The sequence below is a fragment of the Dipodomys merriami genome, unplaced genomic scaffold (genome assembly GCF_024711535.1).
Source record: "Dipodomys merriami isolate MVZ:Mamm:240054 unplaced genomic scaffold, mDipMer1.0.p SCAF_146, whole genome shotgun sequence".
In the NCBI taxonomy this organism is placed as follows: Eukaryota; Metazoa; Chordata; class Mammalia; order Rodentia; family Heteromyidae; genus Dipodomys; species Dipodomys merriami.
In genome coordinates, this window is record NW_027202782.1 from 2775527 (window position 1) to 2791303 (window position 15777).

Here is a 15777-nt window from a genome sequence, read left to right on the forward strand (position 1 = left end):
AAATAAAATAACCACTGGCCTTGGAAAGAAATAGTTTGTCTGCTCTTTAGGAATCAGAGATATTCAACAAGGGTCTGAAAAGTTTTGGTTAAGTCCAGAACAGAGCTATAAATATCAAGATTACATTCACAGATCTAAAATGGTCAGTCTCAAAAGTATTTGTGACTGTTCTTTCATGCATTTTTGTTATTCATTTATTTTTGAGAAAGGACCTCACTATGTAGTCCAGGCTGGTCTCAAACTGTCAACCCTCTTGCCTTAGAGTTTCAAGTGTGGGGATTACCATCACATTCAGCACTCATGGATTTAAAAAACACTTTTTTATATATTGAGACTACATATCATGCTGAACATTACTTCAAATACATTAGTTTTTCCTTTGGGATAAAACAGTTCTAACAAAAACATTGTTAGGTACTTTGTAACTGGAAAATGCCACAACCAAAAACCACATTGTGGGACACTACTGCAATAAACATCCCAACATGTATTTTTTTAATTTGAACTGCAAACAATTTTAAGAAAGAAGTCCCTAATGTAGAAAGAAATCCCTGCACACAATATTACTGCATTAGAGTATAAAAATGCTTGAAACTGACTGCCAAGTTTATCTCCAGAAAATTTATATGTGTGTTTTCTTTTCTGGGAAGTTCAAAGGCATATCTGTCCTTCCATATCCTTAGCAATAACAAATTACCATCTTTTTAAAACATCAATCTATTGAATTGAAAAAAATATGCTGCTTCATCTAGTTGCATTTTTCTTTTAATAAAGCTTTTTTTTCATAAGTTCATTAAGTACTTAATTTTTTAAACATGAGTTGAGTATTCCCTATACTGAATTTTAAAAAAAGAACAAAAGAACCTGTGGTTCTTTTTTTGTTTTGTTTTATTTTTGCCAGTCCCGGGGCTTGAACTCAGGGCCCTAGACATTGTCCCTGAGCCTCTTTATGCTTAAGGCTAGCACTCTACCACTTGAGCCACAGCACCACTTCTGACTTTTTCTATGTATGTGGTGCTAAAGATTCAAACCCAGAGCTTTATGCATCCTGGGCAAGCACTCTACCACTGAGCAACATTCCCAGCTCCACTTGTGGTTCTTAAAATTTACATTTTAATGATACAAAATTGAAGCTTCCACTCTGCTTATGGGCCAAGTACCAAGGACAATACATTATATGTAAGCCATTTAAAGAAGCTATATGAACCTGGAGTAGTTAAAAACATAAAAGAAAATATCTGTAACAGGCAATATTAATTATTAATTTTCTAAAGAAAGTTGATCACTATCAATATTTCCGAAGTAACTATACTATATGATACCAGTTTTTCTTCATCTTCTTGGTTCTTTGTAAGACATCAAGGCTGTCTTGTGTTTACTCAGAATCCCAATGTTGTTTCAAATGCATCAAAAATACTCTTTAAATTATATGTATTCAACATAGGGGAGGAGGCCCAGCCTTGCAAATCTACATGCTCATGCAAATAGGTTTCTCTCAACATGCCATTAAACTTGCCAGATTGTTTTCAGTCCATACTGTTCAATATAATCCTTTCTATCCATACATCCATTTCTTATTATGAATCAATTTCTTCACACATCAACTTCACACATATGGTGTTCTATTAACACCCACACACACATACACACACACATACACAGTGAGAAAGAAAGAAAAAAAGAAAATGAAAGCAGAGAGTGGGACGGAAGATGTCATGGTAATTATGCTGTCAGGAGAGAGAAGACAAACCTCTTACAACAAAATACCTCACAGGAAGAGGAGGAAAAGGCATCGTGAGCAGCCATGGCAGGATTTTCTAAATTAAGCTCCAAGATCCTAGTTGGTCTTTTTTACTTGCCCTCTGAAAACAAATCTTATCTGGCTTCCTACACAGATTCAAAGCAACTAATTATCAGAGACTGCAAAGGTGGATGGCAGGGGTTGAACAAACAGTTGATGGTAGGGAAAGGAGACAGAAAGAGAGAGCAAAAGATGACATTAATCTGATTAAATATTTGCAAGTGACAGTTGAAAGGTTGATAGCCAAAGCAAACGATGAAACACAAACACATGCAGAAAGCCCTCTCAACCCAAACTGCTTAGGATGCAATGACAATACAGGATCATATGTCATCATCTACACAGCTAATGGCACCAGAGTAGCAATTCATAACAACACCCTGGATCATCCACATAGGGTCCAGTTACTTTTGTGCACCCTGTATAGGGAAGACAGTAATCTATATTTACTGTTAGAACGGGAAATTCAGAGAAGCACAGGAAAAAATCTTTATTTTTTCAGATTAAGAGTGGTACATACTCTGTGAAATTCAGAGGTACTTCACTGAAAAGATGTTTGGAGGATAAAAACCAATGGAAATTATAATTCAAAAACTCAATTGATACTATTTAAAGTAAATGTAGCCTACATTTCCCAGTTTGGGACACCTAGAAATTAAAACAAAGTTGGGCCAAGTATGGCTCATGCCTGTAATTCTAGCTACTCAGGGGGCTGAGATCTGAAGCTTGCATTTCAAAGTCAATCCACACAGGGAAGTCTTTGAGAATTTTTATCTCCAACTAATCACACACACAAAAAAAGCAAGAAGTAGAACCATGGCTCAAGTGGTAGAGGGCTACCCTTGAGCACAAAAGCTGAGGGACAGCACCCAGGCCTTGAGTTCAAGCCCCAGGGCCAGCACTTGCATACACACATTCACACACGTCTCTCTCTCTCTCTCTCTCTCTCTCTCTCTCTCTCACACACACACACACACACACACACACACACACACAGAGTTGGGCCATCAGAAAGGTACGTAGTCTCAGTGAACTAGAAAAGTCATGCATAGCATGGTTCATTCATCCCTTAACAGGCTATCTCCACAGCTGGATCTGGCTAGAAGGAGCCACAGCCAGATGGGGAGGCTCACAGACCCAGGTTCTAACATGCTTCAGAACTTAGTATATCCATCTATGTCAAATTCTATTAGCCATTTAAATGCCCATTTTCTTGAGGCTTGTCAGTGAAACAGATACCTGTTAGTACATAACTTCGTCTAGAGCTTTATATCAGGCAAACACATGGGAAGATGACTATTTTTAGCTGGGTAAGTCTGTGACATTGTACTAGTTTTTTAAAATTTTATTTTCTTGAAAAGATGCTGTACAGAGTGGTTACAGTTCCATCAGTATGGGTAATGAGTACAATTTTTGTCGTGCATTGTTACCCCCTCCTTTGTTTTTCTCCCACTATCCCTTCCCACCCCCAAAGTTGTAAGGTTCATTTCCAACATAGTGTCCTGTGAGTATCATTGTTGCCATGAGTCATCCTGAGTCCTTGTTTCAGCATTTTGTTATTCTCCTTCCCCTCCCCAAATTAGATAAATGTATATATACAAGATGCAGGGTGCCAAAATCAAACACAGTGACAACAGGGTGTACTAGTTTTTTGTACAAGGCGACAACATATGCTTGGGCATAGAAAATGGTCTTACAGAAGGATGGTTCTCCCTGAGGCCACAGAAATCATTAATTCTCTTCTCAGCCTCCACTGTAAACACCTCCTCTGACTGTCACTTCTCCCATCTGACGGAGTGGGAATAAGAAACCTTGTATAAGCTAAGTGGAGCCTCCAGTTTGCAGCCATCACCTCCCTTGATCCTTTAAAATCACCAGAGTGCCATCCCTATTTTTACAGCACTGGGACAAGACACTTAAAAATGACTCATGAAGTTTCTACAGAAACCCCTCAACCACCCTAACTCCTAACTAAGTAGACAGAGTAAAGGGGGAAAAACAAACAGCAGAATAGCCTGCTTCAAAGAACTACTGTACAAAATGGAATTTAAAACACAACAGAGAGAATCCTGGAAAAACAAACACAGTCATCTATGGACTTATAAGCAAACCAGTAGACTTTGAGAAATTGAATAACTATAGTGGTCTAAGTACTGAAAAGAGCATGCAGAATGGTCAGGGCTGCCCATGGGAAATCAGAAGCAGCCCTGTCAGAAATGTACACTGACTGAGATGCTCAGGGTCCTGTTCAGGGTCCTGCTCAAGGGCCCAATAGAACTCAGCTGTCTGAGAACTAAACTAATCCGTTTGGACAGTGGAAGGTATAAAAAACACTCAGGTTTTATGGGTCAAAAGTGATCGAGCAGATCACTATAATCTCTGCTTCACCGCTCAGGAGCACTTTGTGGAAGCTGATGGTATTCCTGGCTGCTTTCAGAGCCTCTCCTCTGACCCTTTACTGCATCCATTCTATACCTGGCTTCTTTGCCTACTACTTAGAACACATCTTCCTATATCCATATTCATCTAATCCATCCATTTTAATCAATTGCCATCAATAGACAGTTCAATTGTTTCCAAATTCTATCTTCATGATGCCACACATTGTCACTATTTTATTTTTTTTTTTGGGGGGGTCCGGTCGTGGGGCCTGAACTCTGGGCCTGGGTGCTGTCCCTCAGCTCTTCAGCTCAAGGCTAGCTCTCTATCACTTGAGCCACAGCCCCACTTCCGGCTTTTTCTCTTTTTGCTTATGTGGTGCTGAGGAATCGAACCCAGGACCTCATGCATGCAAGGCAAGTGCTCTACCACTGAGGCACCCTCCCAGCCCCATTGTCACTATTTTAAAAGCAGCCGGGGGTTATGTAACTGTATATATACCAGGCCCTGCATTTGGTTTTGTATTTAGCATTAAATCCTCCTAATACCCTAACAAGGAAAGTACTATTATTGTCCTAGTCTTAATTTAAGAAAAAAACAAAAGTCAGATGCCAATGGCACAAGCCTGTAATCCTAGTTACTAAGGAGGCTGAGAATTGAGGATCACGGTTCGAAGCCAGTCTAAACAACAAAGTCCATGAAACTCATCTCCAAATAAACAGCAAAAAGCCAGAAAGGGAGCTGTAACTCAAGTGGTAGAGTATCAGCCTTGAGCAAAAAAGCTCAAGCCCTGGACCAACACACACACACACACACACACACACACACACACACACACACACACACACACACACACACACACACACACACACACACACACACACACACACACACACACACACACACACACACACACACACACACACACACACACACACACACACACACACACAGTGAGTCAAGATTCAAATCCTGGTCTGTCTTGACTCAAGATCTTATGCTCTGAGTCATGATATTAAGTGACCACCAACTCCAAAGAGCAATTTACACAAACTAGCCTCTTACTCTGTGCTGCACACTGCACTAGGGATTTTCTGTGCATCATTCTGGGTAATGCTTTTTAACTGGAAGTGAACTCAGGGCTTTGCACTGTTAAAATTCTTACAACAAATGCTTGTTTGCTGAAGAAAATTATTTAAGACAATTTCTTGGAATTATTAATTTGTTTTATGAACACAGACTAGAAAATACTGCTGTGGTATGACATATATACTAAGTGCATGCTTTTGTCCAAGGTTCCTGGATCACTATTTCTATTCTTACCATTTTCTAAGTGACTAGGATAATGGTGGGATGCTTAAGGCCCCAGAAAGCAAAGCACTCTCCTTTTGACTTTCTCCAGCTCTCCTTTTACCTGTTTGTTTCTTCTCCCAAGGCAAACCATAGAAACTAAAATTACTGTGATCTTCCCCTGGAGGTAGATCATAGAAAATAAAAGAATACTCCAATCTCCTGTTCTTCTGTTTTGAAAATGGTCATAAGGAAATTCTCCTACCTACTTTTCTGATAATAGATCCTAAGACTTCCATTTCAGAAGTGATCCTCCTCCATGACTACAAAGAAGAAATACTACACACAGAGGCAAGAAGAATCTGGGCAGACTGGCCTTGCTGGGTTTTCTCACTCAGACTATTAGCATGAAATCATTGTTTTTATTTGCCTACTTACATTTTGATTCAGTTCTCTAGGACCTATTCCTACACAGTAAAGTCTCCATAAAACCCAAAAGGAGGGGCTGGGAAGGTGGCTCAGTGGTAGAGCACTTGCCTTGCATGCCTGAGGCCCTGGGTTCGATTCCTCAGCACCACATAAGCAAAAAGAAAAAAGCCAGAAGTGGCACTGTGGCTCAAGTGGTAGAGCGCTAGCCTTGAGCTGAAGAACTGAGGGACAGCACCCAGGCCCAGAGTTCAGGCCCCACAACCGGACCCAAAACAACAACAACAACAAAAACAAAACCCAAAAGGACAGGGTCTAGAGACCTCCCAGACAGGTGAATTTATAGAGGTTTGCAGAGAAGGAAATCTAAATTCATGAAGGCTGGGCACTGGCAGCCCACTCCTGTAATCTGAGCTGCTCCAGAGTCTGAGATCTCCTCACAGTTCAAAGCCAGCCAGGGCAGAAAAGTCTATGATACTCTTATCTTCAATTGACCACCAGAAAACTGGAAATGGCACTGTGGCTCAAAGTGGTAGAGCACTAGCTGTGAGCAAAAGAGCTCAGAGACAGTGCCCAGGTTCCGAGTTCAAACCCCATGACTAACAAACAAACAAAAACTCATGTAGGTGCTGTGAGGTGGCACATCTCAATGCCACAAGACAGAAACACTCATATGGAAGACCCCTCGGGCTATTCCCATGTATCTTTCATGTGACTTCTGCTTTGTATCCTTAAAATAACCTTCACAGTAAAGCAATCAATGTAAATATAGTGTTTCCTTGAGTACTGTGAGCTACTCTAGCAAATCAATTGACAATGAGAAGGAGATCACAGAAACCTCAATTTATAGGTAGTCAGTCAGGGGTTTGGAGACCAAGGCCTGCAAACAGGTCTGAAGTAGGGGTAGTCATGAGGACTGAGCACTCATCTTTAGGACACAGCCTCCAAGAAACTAGTGCCAGAACTGAATTGGATCAGCGGACACCATTGCTGGTGAGAAGCAAGGTATGACAATCAAATAAGTCTTGTATGCCAATAGCTGTGGTATAAGAGTAGATTAGAAAACACAAAGTTTTACGTTCACACAACTAGCACACCAAACCCAGCAAAACATAAGCATAATTATTATCACAGCCAGGTATAATTTGCCCCAAGAATGTAACATTGGCTTAGGATGCAATTAACTTAATATCTAACATAATAGAAGACAAACAAAGGTGATCTCTAAATACAATATAAGCACTTGAAAACATATAAAACTCATGGAGAAAATACTTGAAGGAAACATGCTTTACAAAAACCCAAAACTACACTAAGCAAATCGTACTTAATATTTAATGCCTGGCTGCTTTCCCCTATAGGTCAAGAACGGGCAAGATATCATTCTCACCATTTCTGTGCAACACAACACAGTTCTAGCCAGGACAATCAGATTAGAATAAGACACAAAATGCATCCAGATCAGAGAGGAAAAACTAAAACCATCTCCATTCACACATAACATAATCCTGTATATAGAAAATGTTTGGAAAACACTACAAACATTTGAATCAATGAATGAGTTCAGTGAGGTTGTAGGATATAAAATCAATAAATAAAAATCAATTCTTAAAAATCAATTTTATTTTCTATCTATCAACACCAAATAATCCAAAGATGTTAAAAACAAAACAACAATGCCATCAATAAGTAACTTTACCAGGCTTTAAGACATGCTGACAACTACAAAATATTGTTGAAGGATAATCTAAGAAGACTTACATTTCTGTTCATTGTTTAAATCACATTTCTTGCCCATCTGGCACCCTACCTTTTAATTCTAACCTAGGTCAGAGAGTGCCTAAACACAAAGTTACAGAAATACAAGCCACACTATTAATGAATGGCTGGTTGTTTTGAAACATTTTGTTTTCTTCTAAGTGTCTACATTCCTTTCTCTAACAAAATAGGAGATGTGGGGTAGTGATAGCTCCCTAATCTACTCAATATACACCAGTACACAACAGGATTAGTCCTATTTAACTTTGCTCTGTGGGAAATCCTTCAAAATCTACATTCTCAAACAAAACACTTCTCACTTTACAAAATTAAGACACACTTTTGCCAGAATAAAGGATGTAAAAATGTTCAGCCTGCATGGAAATGCTAATTTTTTTCACAATTCAACAATGAAAGAGGAATAAGAGCTAGGGAGATGCTAACCAACAATGTGCTACTTCTACTACCCTTTCTTCTCCAGAAAAAGAGAGCCTGAAATGCAACCAAGCAATAGATCACTTTCCTTTTGTTTAGCCTAAGAACATGCCACCAAAAAACTTGACTGGCATTTTAAGACTATTTCAACAAAGATGTCCTCAGTACAGATAAAGTAAGATGAATCACAGACCGTGGGTAATCTCAAAAATTCATTTTTGCTGAGAGAGCAAAGGAAGGGGTGACATTGTCCAAAAAGAAATGTATTTATTACCTGACTTATGAAACAATAACCCCTCTGTGTATCACCTTTATAAAAAGTTTTTTAAATGTAATACAAAAAAATGTTAATCATTTTTGTTTTCCTAATCCTTTAAAAGGGGAGATACAAAGGGAAGAAGCTGGGGAGGAGGAAAGAAAAAACAGGCAAAGAGAAAGTACCAGACACTAGCAAGGAAAGCGATATGTAAGAAGGGCCTGAAGCAACTCCCACCAATACCTGCTCCTTAGGGGCACCGCTGGGAGCTCAGGGTCCACACTGGCCTCTCAGCAGCACCAGGCCAAGGCTCCATTTCCCATTGGGTCTCAGTGGCTGCTGCTCTACAGCTTATAAACAAGTGACAATGTACAGACCCAGGGAAGATTCTGTGGGTGGAGAAATGCATAGCTTGCACTGACAGTGAGCCAGTCCCAAGGCAAGGCCATTAGTCACACATCTGCACTTTCCCCAAGCTTCACCTCATAATTTTTCTTAATTTAATTTTATTGTCAAAGTGATATACAGAGGGCTTACAGTGACGTAAGGTAGTAAGTACATTTTTTGTTGAACATTGCTACACCTCCCTCATTTTTCTACCATTTTCCCTCCTCCAATCCCCTCCTCGAGTTGTAAAGTTCATTTCTAACATATTGTCTTGTGAGTATTGCTGTTGCATTGGTTCACCTTTTGTCGTTTGTCTCATTTTGTTATTCCCCTTCCCTTCCCTAATTCAGATAAACACATACAATACTCAGGGTACCAAAGTCAAATACAGTGATAACAGGGGATAAACCATAGGGAAAGGAAAACACACACACACACACACACACACACACACACACACACACACACACACACACACACACACACACACACACACACTCTGAAAGAAAAAAGAAGTAATTTCACATAGTACATTAAGAACAACAACATAGAAAATCATAATTTAAAAAATTAAATAAAAATTTAAAAAAGAAAACAATGGAAAAAGGGACATTTTCCCTATCTGCAAATAAGGAATACCACTTTATGCCTACATCCAATGTACTGTCTGCTCCAACCATCTACAGACAAGCTCCTGGCAGTTCTCAGGTAACCACCCTCTCTTATTCTCAGTGACACACCCCTACTTCAAGAGAAAGACAGAAACCTGGCCCTGGCAAAGAGTCAAGACTCTGCCCTACTCATTATAGCAATCCTATAACCTCTTTCTTCTGGGCTTGGAGACACAAGACCAGAGATTTGAAATGAACAAAATATGTTGCATTACTAAAAGTGATGCAAAGTAGAAGAAAACAGAACAACAGGCTGAGCTAGGAATATGTTTTCACCAAGTGGTAATACATGCAGAAAAAAAATAAATCACAAGAAAATAAAACAAGCTATATTGGAGAGGCATCCTCACAGAGGAAGGATGAATAAGGGTGAATATGATTGTAGTACTTTATATGCATGTACGAAAACAGAACACTGAAATGGCTTGAAGAAGGAAAGAGGGGCTGGGTGCCTGAGGCTCATGCCTATAATCTGAGCTCTTGTGGAGAATGAGATCTGAGGACTGAGGTTCGAAGCAAGCCCACGCATAAAAGTCCATGTAACTCTTTTTTCCAATTAACCACCAGAAAGCCAACAGCAGAACTGTGTGGCTCAACTGGTAGGGTGGTAGCTAGTCTTGAGCACAAAAGCTCGGGGACAATGCCCACCCAGGCCTTGAGTTCAAGCCCAAGGACTGGCATCAAAAAAAGAAGGAAGAGGAGAAAGAAGAGTAGGGAGAGGAAGGAAATGGGGCAAGGGGTGGGGGGAGGGTGGATAGTGAGTTTGATCATGATTTAAAAAAAAAAAACTGTCCCTGTACAACCAATGTGCATTATTTATAAATGAAAACTGTTTCCTAACTTTCCATGGCCTCCCTCTAACACGTAGTTCAAGCCCAGGTCACAGGATTGCCTGAGAAGCAATCTGGTCTCAAAGAACTCTTTTTGCTACTATTGCAATAGAACTGGGTAGACTCACAACTCCAGCCTGAGTACAGATGCCTATCACTGGGAGGCTACCCAAGAGAATGCCTCCTGTGGATGCCAACACACCATGGACTTCATCCATCCCTCATCTCTCCAGAATTTATTAAGCCCAACTATGTTCTAGGTATTCTGGTAGAGGCTGGAATAAAGAAAGGAAAGCCATTATTTTCCTCTGGTACTCTTAGTCCAGCCTGGGAACAGACACGTAAAATCAGCACCACGTATGATTCAGGATGATGATTTACTGCAGGAATTTACAGGACATGACTTATAAACACAGAACAGGCCAAATAAAGTTTAGAAAGGATTCTTTATACCCGCCTCCCAAAGGTGCAATGTGACTCACTGTATTAATTGTGACTAGGACAGAGGAACTGGGAGGTGTGAGATGTTTTCAATGCTACTTCACTTAGGAAGGTTGTAGGCTACACCATGATGAGCAACTACACAGTTAGAACATATTCCAGAGACAACTCCTGGACCACCCAGGAGCAGTTAGAAACTTCTCACAGACAGACATGCAGAGAAGCCAATCATTATGCCACTGTTTTGTATAAACTGAACTACATTTAAAATGAAGCAACAGGAAGATGGGAAACAAGCTAAAATCTGTCTCCCCTGATTACCATTCAGAGATTTTTAAAACCTTTGGAAGTTGATGGGTCTGATAATGTCTGGTGTCTCCATTGTGACCTTTGAGATCGTGAATACTTTAGTCCCATATTATAATTTATGGTCAGCACCATTTACCTATATTTTAGTTCATTTAGCTCTTGGTCCTGAAAATAAGAGTCTATTAGGCTCATATTTTAGTTTCATTCAGCTCAGGGTTGTCACTTGAGTCTTTGTGTGTGTGTGTGTGTGTGTGTGTGTGTGTGTGTGTGTGTGTGTGTGTGTGTGTGTGTGTGTGTGTGTGAGAGAGAGCGCGCGCGCGTGCATGCATGTGTATGTGCACGTACACGCGCATAGTCCTGGGCACTGTCCCTGAGCTTCTTTTGCTCAAGGCAAGTGCTCTAGCACTTGAGCCACAGTGCCACTTCCAGTTTTCTAATGCTTTATTGGAGATAAGAGTCTCACAGACTTTCCTGCCCCGGCTGGTTTTGAGCCACGATCCTCAGATCTCAGCCTCCTGAGTAGCTAGGATTACAGGCGTGAGCCACTGGTGCCCAGCTCTAGGTCAAATTTTTAAGGAGCTCCTGCTAGGTTTTCAGAGGTAGGACCGGCCCCCTGAATATGTACTGACCACCAACCAGGTTTATTCAGCGGGACATTTGTGTCAGTCCTCTCTCCTATAGACAACAAAGCTCTTCTCTGGTATACAAGATATAACTCACAAATATACTTGCTAGGTATCCTGTTTAGCCACTACACCAAGCCTAGTAGAAAGCTCAAGTCAATTCATATTAACACTCATCCTCTCTGAACATGACCTTTTAGCTTTCAATTCTCTCTGCAAGAAAATGATCACTTTTCTAAGTCTACAGTGAACTACAACTCAATAAAGCTCAGGATAGCACAAAGATTCTAAGAATAATTAAACATTGTCATAGAGGAAAAAATCAGTTACTGCTTGAAATCTTTTCTAATAAATACTGCTGAAATAACTACCTCTGAAAAAATATTTATGAGGTTGTTTTATTTTCTCCAACAATTCATCTGTTTCCTTGTTGCACTGTTCATGCAAATCTGAATAACTGCAAATTGTACAGTTTGAAAAGTTAAAAGTCAGACTATAATTGATAGTTTTCTATGGATTTAATAAGACTTTCAGGTAACTACAATACACAAATGCTTACATCAAGTTTACTACCACCACAGTATCCTTTATAAAGCCTACCCAAACAGCTACTTAAAAAGATTCACATAGCTTTAGCTAGTCACATAATTACAAATTGTAACATAAACTGAGAATAACTTGTTTCAAAACTTCAAAGCAATTAGTTTACTAACCTGCTTTGAATTATATTCCAGGACCAGAACAAACCTAACTGCAAAGGAAATTAGGTTTCTATTGCTATTTGTCTAGAGAATTATCCAGACACACAGATGTATGTGTTGGGGCCCGGTCACTGTAGGCTAAAAACAGGAAGCAAGGGAAGTGTCAACTCATGGGAGGCTGCAGACATCAGAGGGAAGAGGTGCAGGTAAGTAGCTACTCTACATACCCTATTGAGTGTCTGTGGAAAATTTCTACAAGTTATAGATATATTACTGAAATTACTTGGTAAACACTTGTCCTCATGCATTGGTCATATGCTTATTTTCTAGTCCAAAGATACCAAGTGAGGATAGGGACAAGTTCAGTAGTAACAGAATTTGCCTGGAATACACAAGGCACCAGTAACCACAAAAGAAACACACACACACACACACACACACACACACACACACACACACACACACACACACACACACACACACACACACACACACGCCCCAGTGTATCCAAATAGACAAAGTGTCCTTATATCTTCATCATCCTGGCCAAATACTGAGTGAGGTATGTTACCATTACATTTGGCTTCTCACAACATCCTCCAGTTTCTAAGCCAATTCCCCAGACAATAATCACACCACTGTTCTATTTAGGCTAACAACTAATTTATAAATGCTTGCATGTTAAGCTTCCTTCTGAGGCCAGGCAAGGTAGTGCACACCTACAATCCTAGTACTTGGGAAGTTGATGTAGGACTGTGAGTTTGAGATCAGCCTGGGCTACTAGTAAGGCACTGTCTCAAAAAAGTGAATACGCGAAAGAACCAACAAGCTTTCTTCTACTTTTTCTGTCAAAAGTCAGCTTCATTGGGTATGAATACTATTATAACAAGAACTTCTGAACAGACTGGATGAAGCCTGGTCTCTAGGACCTTATCCAAGACCCTGTCCAGAACAAAACTATGCTCTGCCCCCTAGAGGCTGGAATCCTTTGTAAGTTGGTTTTGGTCCTTTGAAGGCAATAGAAGGGAGAAAAAAAATGAGAGAGAAGTGATGAAAATAGCAAGATGAGACAGATTCTCTTGCATAAGCTTGAAGTTAAAATGAGCAATGCATTAATTTACCTGAAGAAACAACAGCCAAGATATAGGAGGTGACTCAGAAAACATCTACCATTTATTAATTGAAAAACATGAGAGTCTACTACCTTTCAGGCACTTGGCTGATCCTGGGAATATACTATGAAGAAATTGTCAATTCTCTCCAAGGAACTGGTAGAACAAAGAAGTTCAATGACATTTGTAGAAACAACCTGAGATAGTAAGTGCTGAAGGAAAAAGAAATGTTCTGTAACAGGGAGGAGGCAAGAGAGAATGGCAAGAGACATTTTAGTCAGTGTGGTCCAGGGAAGAATCCTACTGGCTTTGGCCAAAGGCAGAGCCTTTTCTTCCTGAGTACAGACTGCTCAGACATCTGTTATAGGCAGGCAATTCATGAGTAGGAGGCAAAGAAAGGGCAAGAGGAAAGTTCTGATTTGCTATTAACAATGAAGCACAAGTATGTCTGACTAAGCAGAGAGTGAGACTTATTTTCAGTAGGAAAAGGGCCTCTCAGTGAGGTAGTGGATTATTTAGGGGGTGGGGCCTGACAGGAGAAACTTAAATCATTGGGGGTATGCCCCTGAAGAGGAATTGGGACCATCTTTCTCCTTTCTGCTTCCTGGCTGCCACAGGTGAGCTATTTTGCTCAGCCATGCACTGTCTGCCACAATATAGTATCTCATCACAAACCCCAAAGCAACAGGGTAACTATTCATGGATAGAAACCTCTGAAATCTGAGCCCAAATAAACCTTTCCCCATTCTTTTAAGTTGACTTATCTTAGGGTGATTTTTTTTTGTTTGTTTGTTTGGGGCTGGGCTTGGGGCTTGAACTCAGGGCCTGGGAACTGTCCCTGAGCCTCTCTGCTCAAGGCTAGTGCTCTACCACTCGAGCCACAGCAACACTTTCGACTTTTTCTGAGTAGTTTACTGGACGTAGGTCTCACAGTCTTTCCTGCCCGGGACGGCTTCAAATTGATCCTCAGATCTCAGTCTTCAGAGTAGCTAGGATTACAGGCATGAACCTCCAGCACCCAGCCTATCTCAGGTATTTTTAACAATAGAAAGATGACTAACAAATAATTTTCTGTACCAAGAGACTTCATATCTCAACCCAAAACTCAAAATACTAATTTGCAGCATTAATGCAAATTAATAGCCCATGACTGTAATTCTAGCTACACAGAAGGCTGAGATCTGAAGATCACAGTTTGAAGCCAGACTGGGCAGAATAGTCTGTAAGACTCATCTCCAATTAACCACCAAAAAAAAAAAAAAAAGCCAGAAGTGGAGTTGTGGTCAAGCAGCAGTGCTCCAGCCTTGAGTGGAAAAAGCCAAGTGAGAGCTCAAGGTCTGAGCTCAAGCCTCAGTACCAACACACACACACACACACACACACACACACACACACACACACACACACACACACACACACACACACTCACTCAATTTGAAAATAGAGGAGGTAAGGAAACCCGCCTTCTATAAATAATGTAAGCTGAGAACTTAGTGTGTATTTAGCTGAGTAAAGAGTAAGGTGCACTATTGTACAGAACACATGGGTAAAGCCATTGGGGCAAGGAAAGAAAGGACTGGCTCATGGTAACAAGAAAATAGTAGGAAACTGACACTGTCACTCTATAAATGTACAGACATTTTGATGGGCATATTCTGACTTGCAGTTTTAATATTCATAGAAAAGGTTTAAGTTCATATTAAGGAAGATAAAGTTAACACATTAATAATTTAAAACTAAAAGTGTGTCTCCAGGAGTTGAAGTCTAAAACTTCAACACCTAAGATCATCTATGAAAATCATTTTAACAAGAATCTCAGCCAATAATTCTAGCTAAATGGAAGGTATATACAGGGGCAGATCAGGGGATCTTGGCTCAAAGAAGTTGACAAGACTCCATCTCATTCAACTGCTGGTCACAGTGGCGCACACCTATCATTACCTGTGACATGAGCAAGCACAAGAAGGAGGATGCCTGGATACAGAACGAGACCCTACTTCAAAATTACCAAAACAAAAATGGATGAGAGGTATGGCTCAAGTAGTAGAGTATCTACCTAGCAAGCAAGAGAATTCAATGCTCAATAACTGGCAAAAAATAAATAAATAACAATAATCATAGTATATCCTTTCACTGACTAATAAATTCTTTCCTTCTGGCCAGAGTACTGATTTTACCCTTGAACTTTCCCCGGAAGGGTACTGTCTAAACATCAATGTCAGAATCCAAGTCCCACAGACATCAGATCTACATCTTACACTCCTTGGAAATGTCATTTTAATTACTGCAATAACCATCCTGACCCAATTCTTCTTGACAACCACTATGTAGGCACAAAAGCAAGTCAGCTGGAAAAAC

At 40.2% G+C, this 15777-nt stretch overlaps 1 protein-coding gene across 6 annotated transcripts in view; it reads right to left on the reverse strand.

The window, feature by feature from the left end:
* Positions 1-15777, reverse strand: part of Clasp1 (cytoplasmic linker associated protein 1) — a 273785-nt gene that overhangs the window by 114165 nt on the left and 143843 nt on the right. The gene's annotated exons all lie outside the window — the stretch shown is intronic.